The 12443-nt window shown below is 45.1% G+C and overlaps 1 long non-coding RNA gene across 1 annotated transcript in view; it reads right to left on the reverse strand.

Moving 5' to 3' along the window:
- Window positions 1-8664: 8664 nt before the first annotated feature.
- Window positions 8665-12443, reverse strand: part of LOC141103618 (uncharacterized) — a 44100-nt gene continuing 40321 nt past the window's right edge. The window contains exons 3-4 of the long non-coding RNA XR_012235346.1: window positions 11581-11690; window positions 8665-8762 (exon numbers count right to left, since the gene is read on the reverse strand). This is a non-coding gene — a long non-coding RNA (uncharacterized lncRNA). The remainder of the gene's footprint in view (window positions 8763-11580; window positions 11691-12443) is intronic.

Below are 12443 nucleotides of genomic sequence, written 5' to 3' on the forward strand. Positions count from 1 at the left end.
AAAACGGCCGTTTTTTCGGAGCAGTGATTTTAATAATGCTTAAAGTGAAACAATAAAAGTGTAATATTCCTTTAAATTTCGTACCTGGGGGGTGTCTATAGTATGCCTGTAAAGGGGCGCATGTTTCCCGTGTTTAGAACAGTCTGACGGCAAAATGACATTTCAAAGAAAAAAAGGTCATTTAAAACTACTCGCGGCTATTAATGAATTGCTGGTCCGACAATACACATAAAAGTTCATTGATAAAAACAGCATGGGAATTCCCTACAGGGGAACCCCGAACCAAAATTAAAAAAAAAACGACGTGGGGGGGTCCCCCTAAATTCCATACCAGGCCCTTCAGGTCTGGTATGGATATTAAGGGGAACCCCGGCCAAAATTTAAAAAAAAATGGCGTGGGGTCCCCCTCAAAATCTATACCAGACCCTTCAGGTCTGGTATGGATTTTAAGGGGAACCCCATGGCAAAATTTTAAAAAATGGCTTGGGGTCCCCCCAAAAATCCATACCAGACCCTTATCCGAGCACGCAACCTGGCAGGCCGCAGGAAAAGAGGGGGGACAAGAGAGCGCCCCCCCTCCTGAACCGTACCAGGCCACATGCCCTCAAAATTGGGAGGGTGCTTTGGGGTAGCCCCCCAAAACACCTTGTCCCCATGTTGATGGGGACAAGGGCCTCATCCCCACAACCCTTGCCTGGTGGTTGTGGGGGTCTGCAGGCAGGGGGCTTATCGGAATCTGGAAGCCCCCTTTAACAAGGGGACCCCCAGATCCCGGCCCTCCCCCCTGTGTGAAATGGTAAGGGGGTACAAAAGTACCCCTACCATTTCACAAAAAAACTGTCAAAAATGTTAAAAATGACAAGAGACATTTTTTGACAATCCCTTTATTTAAATACTTCTTCTTTCTTCTATCTTCTATCTTCCTTCGGTTTCTTCCTCCATCTTCTTCTTCTTCTGGTTCTTCTGGTTCTTCCTCCGGTGTTCTCGTCCGGCATCTTCCCCTGCAGCGTCTTCTTCCCTTCTTCTCCTTGGGCCGCTCCGCATACATGATGGCATGATGGGAGGCTCCCGCTATGTGACGCTTCTCCTCTTCTGACGGTTCTTAAATAACAGAGGGCGTGGCCATCCGGTGACCCCGCCCCCTCTGAGGTCACAGGGAATGCCACAGGGAAGTCCCCGTCAAGTCCCCGTGCGTCAGAGGGGGGCGGGGTCACTGGGTGCCCCCCCGTTATTTAAGAACCATCAGAAGAGGAGAAGCGTCACACAGCGGGAGCCTCCCATCATGCCATCATGTATGCGGAGCGGCCCGAGGAGAAGAAGGGAAGAAGACGCCACGGAGGAAGATGCCGGACGAGAACACTGGAGGAACAACCAGAAGAACCAGAAGAAGAAGAAGAAGGTGGAGGAAGAAACCGAAGGAAGATAGAAGAAAGAAGATAGAAGAAAGAAGTAGAATTTAAAGCGGAGCGCCGCCGAAATTTTTTTTTTTAAAAGTCAGCAGCTACAAATACTGCAGCTGCTGACTTTTAAAACATGGACACTTACCTGTCCAGGGCGCCCGTGATGTCGGCACCCGAGGCCGAAGCGTCTCTCCGTCCTCGGGTGCTGCCGCCTCCATCTTCGGTAAGGAAATCAGGAAGTGAAGCCGTGCGGCTTCACTTCCCGGTTCCCTACTGCGCATGCGCGAGTCGCGCAGCGCAATACGGATGGTCCCTGCTGCCTCTGGGACCCGTGTGTTTCCCAGCAGGCAGCGGGGAGGGAGCAAGAAGTGGCGTAAATAACCGCAGATTCTGCGGCTATCTATGCCGGAAGTGGGTACAGATACCTGTAATATACAGGTATCTGTACCCCCCTCCCCCCTGAAAGGTGCCAACTGTGTCACCGGAGGGGGGGAGGAATCTGATGAGTGGAAGTTCCACTTTTGGGTGGAACTCCACTTTAAATAAAGGAATTGTCAAAAACTGTCTCTTGTCATTTTTAACATTTGTGACAGTTTCTTGTGAAATGGTAGGGGTACTTTTGTACCCCCTTACCATTTCACACAGGGGGAGGGCCGGGATCTGGGGGTCCCCTTGTTAAAGGGGGCTTCCAGATTCCGATAAGCCCCCCGCCCGCAAACCCCCAGAACCACCGGGCAAGGGTTGTGGGGATGAGGCCCTTGTCCCCATCAACATGGGGACAAGGTGTTGTGGGGGGCTACCCCAAAGCCCCCTCCCAATGTTGAGGGCATGTGGCCTGGTACGGTTCAGGAGGGGGGGTCCACTCTCTCGTCTCCCCCTCTTTTCCTGCGGCCTGCCAGGTTGCGTGCTCAGATAAGGGTCTAGTATGGATTTTTGGGGGGACCCCACGCCATTTTTAAAAAAAATTTGGCACAGGGTTCCCCTTAAAATCCAAACCAGACCTGAAGGGTCTGGTATAGATTTTGAGGGGGACCCCACACCATTTTTTTTTTTATTTTGGCCGGGGTTCCCCTTAATATCCATACCAGACCTGAAGGGCCTGGTATGGAATTAAGGGGGACCCCCCACGTCATTTTTTTTTGAAATTTTGGTTTGGGGTTCCCCTGTGGGTAAATTGTATCCCCTACCCATTCACCCAAAAAAAGTGTCAAAAAGTAAAAACCACAAAAGACAGTTTTTGACAATTCCTTTATTTAAAAAGGAATTTTAAAAAAAGTGTCCCGCGATGTACATCCATCTTCAATCACGCCGCCTGACGGGAGGCGTCCCGCCGATTGCTGTCTTTTCGCTGTGACATCTGTTATATAGGCAAGGGCGGGGCCACCCAGTGACGTAACCAAGTGACCCTGCTCCTTCTGACATCATATGCCGTCAGAGGGGGCAGGGTCATCCGGTTACGTCAGTGGGTTGCCCCACTCTTTCCTTTATAACAGCTGTCCCAGCCAAGAGACAGCAGTTGCTGGGAGGACTCCCTTGGAGGCAGCGTTTTTTCGGGGATTTTTCTCTATTTTTCGGATCGGTCAGGCCCAAAGAGCCTGGTATAGATTTTGGGGGGATCCCACACTGTTTTTTTTTTTAAAAATGGCATGGAGTTTACCTTAATACCCATACCAGACCCAAAGGGCCTGGTATGGAATGGGGGGTAATTTTAAATACTTTTTTTTGCATTGACACATGTCCCCTGGGGCAGTACCCGAGTCCCCATACACTTTTTATGGCAATAACCTGTATATAAGCCTTTAAAATTAGCACTTTTTTTCACGTTCATGTCCCATAGACATTATTAGGGTTCACATGTTCACACAAATTTTTTGTCTGTTCGCATGTTCTGGTGCGAACCGAACCGGGGGGTGTTCGGCCCATCCCTGTGCAGAAGACATAAATAAAATTTTAAGCAATTCATTTGTATAGACATTTCAAGAATATTTTGTTGCACAGCCAGATTAGAGGAAATGAGTGCACATTCAGTCATGCATTAGAGATATTTGCATACATACAGAGGAAATCACAAAACCACAATGTAGATCACACACACCATACCCAGCACCTGTTTCAGACCACTGTTTTACACTTGCATCCACCCTCTAAACTTCTGTCTTCACCCAACCATCATACCTTATATCTCCCACACCTTTCCACTTCTGCTTTCTAGAACATCTTTACCTTCACAGTTGTTTATTAACAGCTTCAAGACATTTTTGCAAAATGAAAGTAGGGAAGATATTTAATATTTAATGAAGGCCTATACGTTTTATTTAGGAATGGTTGGCTTAGCACAGGTTTATGTCATTACTCATATTGATGCAAATTACCACTGCATTCTGCTAAGGCCACTAAGAGAATTCTTACAGATAAAGTTGTATGCACAAAACATTTTACCCTATTCTTTTACTGTTTATGAAAAAAATTAGTAAGTTACACAAAGATGACAGACAGTAGAGAGTTTGGGTGTCAGTGGATGAGAAGAGCTACAAAAAGAAAGTGTATGGATGCAAAGTATCATGGCTACTTTTTGTATTGCTCTTCACTCAGTGATACTTGAGGCTGAACTCCAAGCAAACAGCTAAATACAGGATTAAAATACATATAAGGAAGCTGTTTTAACTAGCAAAGGATTTTTATTTCTGTCCAACAATCCTGATATTTACACAGTTCTGCCACACAGCACTCTCCTGCAGGGGTGAGAGTGAAAAACCAAATATGGATTATATGGAGGTATCTCCAGAATGATTTATGACAGCACTGACTATATATGATATTAGAAAATCATATGATATTTTTGACACGTGTCAAAAAACATTAGAATAGTCCAAACAGCAGAAAGAGTCCTCCAAAAATTCAGTAAAGATGTGCAACAATAGCGAAACTCAGAAGACTTCCAAATCCCAAGAGGAAATAATAGCACCACGCCACCCGAGTGCAGCAGCCAGGGGCTTACCACAATTATATGACCCCTAATATATCATGGTCAAAACACGCTTTAGATGGTAATGGGCTTATACAACCCCTCCGCGTTCCTCCACTTTCACCAACAGCCGTATGATGTCCGGTACATGTCTGTGATTCTGTTATCAGCGGGTGTCTCCTTGACAAGTTGAAGTACATAAGGTTATCCATTGGGGGCTGCACGGCTGTTGATATTAAGTTCACCTATTTATGTGGTTAGGCACTTTTATATGTTATGACAGTTGTTTTAAGTATTAGAGTAATGTTTATTTATAGCGCTGCACTGATTGTTTTTTATGCTGTATAGGATAGTAGTCCAGATATCGGCCCATGTTTGGACTAAAACCTCGTACACACAATCGGATTGTTGGCCAACAGAGCGTCAGACTTTTGTCCGAAGGACGTGTGCCAGGAACTTGTCTTGCATACAAACGGTACACAATTGTCGGCCAACAAACACAAACGTAGTGACGTACTAGACCTACTATGAGCCGATAAAGAGGAAGTTCAATCCACCCTTTGGGCTCCTTTGGCTAATTTCGTGTTAGTAGAAGTTTGGTGAGTGTTGATTTGCGCTTTTCAGTTCGTGCTTTTCAGTTCATTTCTCAGCGGCCGTTCGTCAACCAGCCATGTTGCGGAATTGGAGGAGAGAACTTGCTATTATTGGCCTTGGAGTTATTGTTTTGACCCAAGTCCAGTCCAGGAAAAGGTAGAGGAGGATTTCTTGGACCAAAAATTGGTTGCTTAATCGTGACCAATTATGTCATATGCCTTTGCTGCGGGAGCTCCAGGAGAATAATCCGGATGATTTTCAGCATTATCTCTGGATGACAAACCCCTGCTTTCACCAACTCTTGGTATTGTTGATCCCCTATATTAAGAAGCAGGACACATGCATGAGGCTTGCCAATACTCCTGAGCAAAGGCTCATAGCCACCTTGCGGTACTTAGCGAAGGGGAGAAGTCTCCAGGACCTCAAGTTTATCTCCCCCCCAGGCTCTGGGACTCATTATTCCAAAGACCTGCTCAGCCACTACTCAAGTCCTGCAGAAGGACTATATTCGGAAAAGTTTTTTCCTTTAACATCACATTCTATGTATTCAATGTTTGCTAATGTATTGTATTAATTTCTTGATTCCATAATTAACATTATTGTAATATGCTGTGAATATCCTCTTTGTCCTCATGCATGCTGTAAGCATTTCCTGCTCCTTTTTTGGCCTACATGCATATTTTACTTCGCTAACCTCCCCAGCATGCTATCCTGGGCCCATACACACCTAGCCTAGTAACTTAACAATGTTTTTTTGTCAGCTACATTTTTGTGCTTACCCTAAACATCCCCTAAAATGTGTCCAAATGTTATTGTTGTCCTCCAATTCAGGAAGAGTGTAAGGGGCCATTTTTTCCATACACAATCAGGATGATTGCAATGTCAATCTAGGCCAGGGGTGTCAAACACATCAGCAATTTTGTTGCCCTCAAAGGGCCGGTGGCATCTGTAAGACTGTTTTGTTCTCCTCTCTCCTGCCGGCTGCTGAGACAGAGGGGGGTCAGGGTTGAGCCTCTCTGCCGCTGCAAAGAATCGCAGGATCTGGTGGAGGAGTTCTGTAGTACAAGGGCCTGCCTGATTACCTTCAAATTGTAGCGTAGAAAGTTTTTGTCTCCTATTATCTTGATAGGTTATTTCTGAATGTCAAAATGTGCTGCAATTTGGACAGTGTGTATCCATATTTTTTGATTATGACACTTCTTACCTGTCCACTGGGCTGCCAATAGTGTAAGTAAGGAGGGCCGGCCAAAGTATCACACATTATTTATGCAAACAACTCTTATGGAAGTGGAAAGGGTTACCTGTCCAAAACATCTACCCATTACCTCCCCCCACCATAACATTTTTAGAATGGGCCACCAGAGGGGGTGAGGAATCAGATAAGTTGACCTTACACTTTTGTCTTTAAATACTCATTTAAGTTTTATACTTATGTTGGCCAATCATGTTTGTGTCAAATCTGCTGGCAGTGTTATGTGCAGAAGTAGTCATTTCTTTTTCCTTTTTTTAATCCACAGTTACCTTCCAACCCACAGCAATGGCAGGACGTTGCAGCCCAGTTCCATCATCAGAGTGATTTTCCCAACTGTGGTCATGCTATTGATGGAAAACATGTCCAGATTGTCCCACCACTCAACTCTGGCTCATATTATTTCAATTATAAGGGCTTTTGCAGCATAGTCCTGCTAGCTGTAGTGTCTGCCACATATGAGTTATTGCTTCTTGATGTTGGGAAGAACGGCCGTAACTCTTATGGAGGAGTCATTATGCAGACAGAGTTCTACAAGCAGCTCCACTTGCTGAGGAGAATGTTGAGGGCCTCAATTTAGTTTTTGTTGCAGATGAGGCCTTTGCTCTGGGGGAACATCTTATGAAGCTGTTTTCTATGAGGAACCTCACCCCAGAGCAGAGAATATTTAATTACAGGCTCTCTCGTGCCAGAAGGGTGGTTGAAAACGCCTTTGGCATCCTCTCCAGTCAGTTCAGGCTGTTTTTAACACCAATTAACCTGGCACTATACAAAATCAACTATGTGGTATTATGCTGCTGTATATTCCATAATTTTTTTTATGGAGGAATGCTAGCAGCTACCTTGCCTCAGTGCCAACTGATGTGGACCCTGCTGAAGAGGCTGCAGCTCGGCTGTCTGTGGGCGTGATGACGGCTCTAGAAACTGGCCATGCTGGATTGCCCTCCCAAAATGCCAGAGGTATATGTCAAAAATACCTTGATTATTTTGTGGGTAGAGGGGCAGTGTCTTGGCAGCAAATTGGAGATGATCCTGAATAATAATTTTATTTGATCATAAACTCATATTTCATTTGAACTACTGTTGTCTGTGTTTCTTATCTGTTCAATATGTTCTCAAATGACCTTTATTTTGGCCACTTGCTACAATAGTGCAAACGTGCCTTATTTGCTACATGGGGTGACAATCTCTTCATCGGCTAACTATTATGGCATGCTGTGGGTCTGCTACACACACACACAATGTTTTTGTTCTTAATGCATGACTTTCAAAAACATTATGGCTTTTCAACTCCTTAAATTTTTTGGAGGCCAAAAAATTGCCGGAGTTGGCCACATTTAAGAGCACATTGTCACTGTAACTACAACAACTTAACAAATACACTGGTATTGAGCATTGAAGCCACACATTGTTTAGTAAGAAACATTTTACTCAAAGCACATCCACATGTGTGTTTTAAGGTTTTAAAACAAACCAATATCTTGGTTATAACATGTATGTTTGCCATTATTTTGCCTTTTTTGTGGCTAAACAGGCATGTTCAAAAACATAAGATACACATCCCCAACTCAGGAACTTACAAAGATTGATTTTGGTAAAGTGAAGGCCAAATGAGACATTAGTATCCCAAGACTGTGTGGATGTTGCCTTCCTCAAATGGGGTGATCTCACCCCTCTCAAAGCCAAAATTTGAAGCCATGTACACGTAGAGGCTGAACTATTAAATATCCCTTATGATCCCCTGCCAAAAATGTGTATAGTTCCAAACATGTTATTTTAGAAACCCCCAAACCACACAGTGTCAACATGTGCTATCTCCCATCACGGGGTATCAATGGATGCGTTTTGGGGATGCAACCCCTTTTTTATAACTAAAGTAGGTCAGAGGAAGGGGTTGCACCCCCGAAACATGTCCATTGATACCCCATGATGGGAGATAGCACATGTTGACACATGGTGTGCTTTGGGGCTTTAGCAAACTAGATGTAGGGAAAGACACACATTTTAGGCATAGGATCATGAGGGAAATAAGAATGTTAAGGCACAATTTGTGGGCAGCTTCAAATGTTGGCTTTGCTATTCTTAAAAAACACAGAAAGATTACAATGCACATTATTTAGGGCAGTGTTTCCCAACTCTCCTTCTTAAGATGCAAACCCAGGTCAGGTTTTCTATATTTGTTTAAATTTGGCACAGGTGATGTTGTGATTTTCAATGTTAGTAATTCACACAGCCATTTTTAGACTGAGGAAAATACAGAGAACAGGACCTGGTGGTGCACCTAGTGGAGTGGAGAAACAGTTCGAACACTAAACTTTCTCATTTAAAAGTCCGAAAAACATGGTAAATATTAAAAGTGCAAACAGGAGCCAACAAGTGGAACAAGAAACGTCCGACCAGGCAAGAGGGAATTAGAATTTGGCTAGCATGTCTACAAAATCACAGATTCTTCGCTGTAAAGCCGTGGCAGCCTCCTTTATTTTCTCCAGATCCTTCAAACAATGCAACATTTCTGCACTCATTCCGCCAATTGTGCATCTTGGAAGATCATGACCTAGTAAGAAGACAAAAAAGTATTAAGGGAATGAAAGTCAAGTGGCTGAGGCCCTACATGGTGAGTTATGGTCAAGTTGCTAGTCAAATTTAGGAAATACTTACCTACCCAGTCTATTGTTGCTTGCAACCTGCTTGCCCTTCAGTCACCTACACTACTAGGAATGTACACACTACAACTACTCAGTAATCTTGGCCCTGGTGCCTGGGTCTCCAAAACTCGGGTACCTAGCAAAACTGACAGCTCCTTCAACCTCTTCCTTCTCCATGCTAATGTTAAGGCACTACATCAGTGGTTCTCAACTCCAGTCCTCAGGACCCACCAACAGGCCAGATTTTAAGTATTACCTTGGGGAGATGCAGACAAGAATACTGCAATCACTGAGCAGTAAAAGAAATCACCTGTGATGTATTTTAGTTATCTTGCAAACCTGGCCTGTTAGTGGGTCCTGAGGACCGGAGTTGAGAACCACTGCACTACATACTTTGCTAACATTTCGAAGGAAAAAACCCATTTAAAACTACTCGCGGCTATTGCATTAAAAAAAAAAAAAATGATGCGGGAGTCCCCCTAAATTCCATACTAGGCCCTTTAGGTCTGGTATGGATATTAAGGGGAACCCCGGCCAAAATTTAAAAAAAAATAACGTGGGGTTCCCCCTAAATTCCATACCAGCCCCTTCAGGTGTGGTATGGATTTTAAGGGGAACCCCGCGCCAAAAAAAATTAAAAAAACGGCATGGGGTCCTCCCAAAAATCCATACCAGACCCTTATCCGAGCACGCAACCTGGCAGGCCGCAGGAAAAGAGGGGGGGACGAGAGTGCGGCCCCCCCCCTGAACCATACCAGGCCACATGCCCTCAACATTGGGAGGGTGCTTTGGGGTAGCCCCCCAAAACACCTTGTCCCCATGTTGATGAGGACAAAGGCCTCATCCCCACAACCCTGGCCGGTGGTTGTGGAGGTCTGCGGGCGGGGGGCTTATCGAAATCTGGAAGCCCCCTTTAACAAGGGGACCCCCAGATCCCGGCCCCCCCTGTGTGAAGTGGTAAGGGGGTACTTACCCCTACCATTTCACTAAAAAACTGTCAAAAATGTTAAAAATGACAAGAGACAGTTTTTGACAATTCCTTTATTTAAATGCTTCTTCTTTCTTCTATCTTCCTTCATCTTCTTCTGGTTCTTCTGGTTCTTCCTCCGGCGTTCTCGTCCAGCATCTCCTCCGCGGCATCTTCTATCTTCTTCTCCTCGGGCCGCTCCGCACCCATGGCATGGAGGGAGGCTCCCGCTCTTCTCTTCATCTTCTTCATCTTCTTCTCTTCTTCTTTTCTTCTCTTCTTCTCTTCTTCTCTTCTTCATTTTCTTCTCCGGGCTGCTCCGCACCCATGCTGACATTTTTAGTGAAATGGTAGGGGTAAGTACCCCCTTACCATTTCACACAGGGGGGGGCCGGGATCTGGGGGTCCCCTTGTTAAAGGGGGCTTCCAGATTCCGATAAGCCCCCCGCCTGCAGACCCCCACAACCACCGGCCAGGGTTGTGGGGATGAGGCCCTTGTCCTCATCAACATAGGGGCAAGGTGTTTTGGGGGGCTACCCCAAAGCACCCTCCCAATGTTAAGGGCATGTGGCCTGGTACGGTTCAGGAGGGGGGGGCCGCACTCTCGTCCCCCCCTCTTTTCCTGCGGCCTGCCAGGTTGCATGCTCGGATAAGGGTCTGGTATGGATTTTTGGGGGGACCCCACGCCGTTTTTTTTTTTTTTTGGCGCAGGGTTCCCCTTAAAATCCATACCAGACCTAAAGGGTCTGGTATGGAATTTAGGGGGAACCCCACGTCATTTTTTTTAAAATTTTGGCCGGGGTTCCCCTTAATATCCATACCAGACCTGAAGGGCCTGGTATGGAATTTAGGGGGACTCCCACGTCATTTTTTTGAAATTTTGGTTCGGGGTTCCCCTGTGGGGAATTCCCATGCCGTTTTTATCAATGAACTTCTATGTGTATTGTCGGCAATGCAATAGCCGCGAGTAGTTTTAAATAGGTTTTTTCCTTCGAAATGTCATTTTGCTGTCAGACTGTTCTAAACACGGGAAACATGCGCCCCTTTACAGGCATACTATAGACACTCCCCAGCTACGAAATTTAAAGGGATATTACACTTTTATTGTTTGACTTTAAGCATTATTAAAATCACTGCTCCTGAAAAAACGGACGTTTTTAAAACTTTTTTTTGCATTGATCCATGTCCCCTGGGGCAGGACCCAGGTCCCCAAACACTTTTTATGACAATAACTTGCATATAAGCCTTTAAAATTAGCACTTTTGATTATTCATGTTCGTGTCCCATAGACTTTAACGGTGTTCGCGTGTTCGAACAAACTTTTTTCCTGTTCACATGTTCTGGTGCGAACCGAACAGGGGGGTGTTCGGCTCATCCCTACTCCTGACTAGTGGACTCTACCATGCTGCACTTTACAGTGAAAAATGCATAGAAAAGGGAAGGTGATGTCATTTTACAGAGGGCAAACACTGGACAAGTGCCAACATTGAAAAAGTCCTGCAGTTGCCCCCCACCCCTCTTGTCTCCTATGAAATAGGGGATATATGATGATCATTCTAACAGGCGTGATTCTGTGTGACTGTGATTCCCGGGGCCTCTCCTCTACACTGGCAAGGCTGCATTAATGGGCACTGATGAGCCAGGCAGCAACCAGAAAGTGTTCTTTACCCCTTAAGTTCTGCCCTAAACCCATGGCCTTTGGCCCACCTAGAATCACCCCTGTCAGTGGCTAAATGAGTATGTTTGAAGTTGTCACTTACATTTTTTTGGTAGGAAGATGGCCTTGTTGCCTCTCCTGTTGGGGCCAGAGCGAGGTCACTTCATCCCTTCATCCCTTCTGGTGGCTTGGCTGTTGCCTAATTTTTTTTCCCTGTTGAAAGGAGAGAAAAAAATTAGGTACAAAAATAAAGAAATGTCAAAAAACAGAACCAAATAAGAATGTTCATATCTGCTTTCTATTTTACTTCATCTTTAAAATAACAATTCAGACAAAGATTATAGAAAACATTATATATAATTCTCTCAAGTTACTTGGAGAAAACACATATACAGACAGCTAATTTACACATATACATGTTGGTTAGATACAAATATGTTGGACTCCATCTGGTCTTGCTCATGGTGTTTGAGATCAGATCATCGTTTTCTGATTTGGTCCTTTGTTCGTTTTACCGAAAATTCCCCTGCAAAATGACGATGACCTTATCCAAAATGCTGTCCTTTCGGCTGTTGGGTCTTTCGTAATTGCGTAGCTTGCAGTCGTAGGGGGTTGCTTTGTGTCTCCTCTGAGCTCCACCACCGCCATGTTGTTCCCCCCGAATGTTCCGCCCTGTGTGTCACATGCAGAAGAGAGATGGTCATGTCCCAGCGTCATGACGCACGGAGAGTGGAGTTTGACGCATACGCAGTGTATATAAAGCCGGAACGCTGGAACGGCCATAGGAGCGATCTTGGAGGGAAGGACGTTCGCTCGCAAACGCAAGAAAGGAGCCATAAAATGAAGGGACAATTTGAACTTGGGGCATAGGTGGTTAGTGGCCTATACTGCTTAGATTGAGGCCTATTTTGGGACCAGCTTATGAGTTAAGTGTCATGGTTATGCAATAGAGTTTGTCTGTCAGCT

This window comes from Aquarana catesbeiana, linkage group LG07 (assembly GCF_042186555.1).
Source record: "Aquarana catesbeiana isolate 2022-GZ linkage group LG07, ASM4218655v1, whole genome shotgun sequence".
NCBI classification, from domain to species: domain Eukaryota; kingdom Metazoa; phylum Chordata; class Amphibia; order Anura; family Ranidae; genus Aquarana; species Aquarana catesbeiana.